Source organism: Papaver somniferum, chromosome 10, assembly GCF_003573695.1.
Source record: "Papaver somniferum cultivar HN1 chromosome 10, ASM357369v1, whole genome shotgun sequence".
NCBI lineage: Eukaryota > Viridiplantae > Streptophyta > Magnoliopsida > Ranunculales > Papaveraceae > Papaver > Papaver somniferum.
Genome location: NC_039367.1, coordinates 76,245,370 through 76,250,727, shown reverse-complemented (window position 1 = coordinate 76,250,727; position 5,358 = coordinate 76,245,370).

Below are 5,358 nucleotides of genomic sequence, written 5' to 3'. Positions count from 1 at the left end.
GAACTTCGTCCACGGTCTCAGCATCAACAAGAGTGTCCAGAGAAAATTCAATCGTGATCTCAGCATCAACAACGGTCTCAGGAACAACATCCTCATGATATGGCTTTATCAACTAACCATTCTCTGAAGTATTTCTCGATGAAGCGGACTTCTTCAATCACTAATGATTCATATCAAGATGTGTAGACGTGAAAACATGTTAACATGAGCGTCTTCTAAAAGCTTGCATGATGGACGGATACAAGCCAAAGTCTTCTACAAGATGTTCTCATCGCCTCTACAAATGAAGTACAACATACTTCAGGCCAAGGATTTACAAAAACGTACCAATGGGCGAGGAATGGGACAATGCTTCCTCAATGAAATATGTTCGTCTATGTCGCTGCTACAACATACCAAAAGGGCGCATCAATCGAACATTGAAGCTGAAAGATATGTCATTTACCGTCAGGTCTATGGAATCTGAAAATTTGCACGAGAATACAAGTTATGAATGTGCATGCGTCATTGACTGACCTACACAACTCCAAATGGAGCGAATCTTTTCTCACATGATAACTCAGTCTCCTAGCTTCAAAAGTTGGGGTCAAGCACCGAATCCCGACATCATATGAGGTTCCTACCGCTTCCGGAGCATACAACATGCAAGCAACAACTCTTAGACGGGATTCATAACCTCCACAGTCGATCGATGTCCACCAAGTCCTTCCACTATTCCTTCATCAAGACTTTCTCCCATCGCCGTGAAGTCTACATTGATCCGGGATCTCACTACACGATCATCCTGTGATAAAGTTAATGAAATAACCAGGAGTACAACTCAGTATGAAGGATCTCTCACCATCACTCAGAGGTCCCAGAAGTACCATTTCTTAAAGTTGCATCCGCAGAGATGTCATCTCTGTAAACACCATCTTTGGAAGTGTCATCATGGGAGTCAGTCATTCTTTCAAAGTGGTTGTGACAGATGCATACCATTTCTACTTCAGCACATCGTTCATACAAAGCGCATGATTCAACAAAACAATGAATTATGGAATAAAGGTGCTCACAACAACGTCTACAAAAATGGTAACTTTAACTCTTACCTGTTTACGATTCCACTAACAATAGTGATTGTGATACAAGAGTTAATACTTCAAAATTTGCTCGTCTCCTCGAACCTGCAAACACGAGCAAAATTTTTATTCAAAATCATAACTTGATTTTCATGTGAGCGATCTACAAAATTTTCACCGTGTGAGCGACTCCCACCGAGTGAATATTCATTGGTTTTGTGCATACACTATCAGATCACAAAATCCATACAAACAATATTTTATCAAAAATTGTTTACTTCTAGCAATTGTTGAAATCAAAATTTGATTTCACATAAATTTTCACTGTGTGAACATTCACTGGCTTTTCAAAAATTGGACAGACGTCCATTCTAAAATTGTGAAAACTCACATATAAACATTATTTCACCGTGAATAATTGTCTATTTTCAACAGTTGTTCAAAATCAAAACACTGATTTTACAAAAAATATATATTTTAACGTGAAACTCACGTAACTTTGAAAATATATGTATATATATTTTTGCTCCCTCTCACGAGCATCCGTCTTTGAAACGAGAGCATATTTTAATTTATGAAAGCTCACATATCGAAAATAAAAAAATTCATGAAATCTCATAAACAAATTTTTTATTACTAACAGACGCACGTCTATTAAAAAAAAAAACTTTTTTCTCTCGTCCGAGCATCCAACTTTGAAACGAGAATTTATTCCATTTTGCGAAAATCTCACAATTTTTTTCTCTCCAAAAAACCCCTCTTATGCTAGGGATCATTGTTTGTTTCTTAAACTAGCGAACGAACATCCGTTCCTAAAACAAGGATTTTCCTTTTGGGCCCGACCCACAAACGCTAAACCGACCAAAACTGGACCTCCGGTCATCCAAATCAGCAGTGCTCCATCTTCCCGTGCTCGTGAGATGACACTCTATCATACTGTCAGGGTCCTTACCCGGGCATTTGCTCGTACATGACACCATTGAAGGAAATCGGGGATTCTGAAAATGCCTTTGTACGACTAAGCCCGACTGCTTATCTCATCACTGGAAAATCACCATCCAGTGCTTACTGCGGAACATGACTGTCCTCCCACTAAGCAGGGGACTTAATGTTGATGGTGGATTTTCAAGAACGCATGTGATGATTCGTATTTTACGATCCGTGAACCGTCTCACGATCTCTGACGGAGTGAGCATTCCTCTCAGAGCCATGATGAATATATTTCTCGAAAGGCCTCCCACTAGCTGAGCGTTCGATGCTACACATTTCATCGTGCCCTCTATGTAGAAGAACGACTGGGCGGTCTTCTAGACATAATTGTTTGTTAGAGGGATTAACGCCTTCAGGACGTCGGCGATACTCGCTGTTCCATGACTACATAGAGAGACCCCCCCTCTACATAGAAGAACGATTGGGAGGTTCTCTGGACGTAATTGTTTGTCGGAGGGCTTAACGTCTTCAGGACGTCGGCGATACTCACTGTTCTCTGACTATGTAGAGAGACCGTGTATAGATTCAGGCGGCTCTCTGGACATAATTGTTTGCTGGAGGGCTAAACGCCTTCAGGACATCAACGCTGCACGTTGTTTCCTGACTATGAACTCTTCAGAATGAGTACGATGCTTTAACTATCTCGTATCTCGATTCTACAATAGATTAATTCTACCGTGACATTCACCGACTGAATTCCTAGAAAATAATACATTTTATCTCATTACTCCGTTCCATGGCTATCCCCGGCTGATTTCATGGATTAGTAATAATTCCCCGGCTGGATTCATGGATTAGTAATAGATACTCAATTCATTGTTATTACTCCGTTTCATGAACCATTCTCCGCTGAATTCCATGAATTAGTAATGATTACTCAAAAATTGGGCATCTGGACTATCACCAAGTAAGCCCCAAGAAAATGGTGCAAGTGTACTCAACAATGATGCACGAACGAGCACCCAAATGCACGAATGAGCATTCAAAAATATGGACAAACGAGGAATCTTACACAAAATAGGAGAGAGAAAATAATAATAATAAAAAAATAAAAAAGAGGCGCATAGGGACCGGGCCCACCGACCGGCCGGTCACGCCGCCGTGGCCGGTCCCCCACGCCTCTTCCTTTAGTTTTCCTCATTTTGTTATTTTCATAAACTCATGAAGACTCCTTCATCCGAGCAAATTTCCTTGTTTGAGCATAACTCACGGTTTCTCCATATTTTCACGGTTTCATGAAAAATAATAAAAATAGGCAAAGGTGCCACGGGACCAGGCTACATGGCCGGTCCCACACCTTGCAATCCCCTGTTTTAACAATTATTATTTCCCTCGCTCATGAAACTCCTCCATTTGAGCAAAAACACTGGTTTCTTCATATTTTCTCAAATATTGCTCAAACCATGAAAAAGCCAAAAAGTCAAATGGTCACATGAGCGACTAGGCTATTCACGAAAAATATTAAAATATTATTATTTTAAATAATATTTTCAACGTTTGAGAAAAGTTCTACTTGCTCATTCGATCAAAATCAAGAATTTCAGTCAAAGATCAAACTCTTCTGAAAATCAAAGATATTGCTCAAACGCACAGCAGAAAATACCAAAACTCTCAGGACTGAGACACAGAAATTATGGTGACACGGGCATGCTTCCTTGACCGACCAAGGCCGGCCTAAGGCTTGCAAGGAGCCAGTCCCACACATCTTTATAATTTTGACATAATTTGCTTAATTACTCATATTGGTCCAAACTCTTTCCAACCGACTTGGAATTTGCTCAAACGATCATAGCTGGTCCCACGATCACCAAGGGACGGTCTCATTCCCTCTTGGTCGGTCCCTCACTTCTCCGTAATAAGGTTTTATCACCTAATGCTCAATAGAGCACTATTTCAATAAATGATTAAACCAGCATTTAATCATCCTTTCACCAACCAGTCAACAAAGGACATTGGTGCATGCTCACTCGAGCACTTGGGCACCACATGGTCGTCCATCATCTCATGTGGTCGGTCCCTCCTTCAGTCAGTGACCTATTTTCAGTAATTCATCAATTGACGAACAATTGATCAAAAATTAGGGTTTCGAACAAATGCTCTGCAAATCATGATTTTGAGCAATTTCAAACACTAATAAATTTTTATTGACCCAACAATCAACATCTGGATTAATTATATAATATTTGGTAGGCTACCAATATTTTAATTAATATTTTATTGGGTCACGTTACCAATAATTCATCGAATGAGCAATACTTGCTCAATTGCTCGAATATTGATCCAACTATCAATATTCAGTAATTCATCGAATGAGCAATACTTTCTCAATTGCTCGAATATTGATCCAACTATCAATATTCAGTAATTTATCGAATTGAGAAATACTTGCTTAGTTGCTCAAATATTGATCAAACTATCAATATTCAGTAATTTTTCGAATGAGCATACTCGCTCAAATGCTCGAATATTGATCTAACTATCAATACTCAGTAATTTACTGCCGAATATTGATTCAACTCAATATTCAACAATTCATCGAATTTACAATATTTGCTCAGACGAGCAATATCAACATCATTCAAGAACTATAACATGTTCAATCCATGAATCACTGAGCATTCGTCAATCATGCTCAATTCAACAAATCGTAGACTCACTGTCTAATCAAGTCAACGACTGACTAATCAAATACACGTCTTCTTTGCAGACTCCACGATTCGTGAGACATCAGTCACGTCACATGGCCGGATATCAATTAGGGTTTTGGTCTGGCGGCCTACGGCACGTGTGTTCATCCACAATGAGAAATGTGAGTAAGTCGTGCAAACGGTTGAAGGAGTTACCGAAGTGATGGGTGCATGATCAATCAAGTCTCCATACAACATGGAACTGATTTTACCACGATCTCCCACTTTCCCACTCTTTCACTCCAGAAACCGTCACACTTACTGGGATCAATGTGTTCGCTATTCTGACAATATAAATAAGTCTCTGAATCCATGATTGAACAAGACACAGAAAGCCCACGAGATATTGAATATACAATCCATCGCCTAACCAAGATTCATCGTGTGAACAACATTCTCTCAGAACTTATTCATAATTTGCAGAAACCCACAACACATCCACAATCCTTGATCATCATTGATCCCACACAATTCTCAGCTTCCCTCCTACAGATCAACCCATCTCCCACCTTGTGACCGAATTGACTCTGGAACGACCATTGACTTGGTTTAGGCCGGAGTCTTACAAATTGATCTCTCGAACTCAAAGCACTCTTGTGCAGTGCATCTTTGTGAGGTTAAGC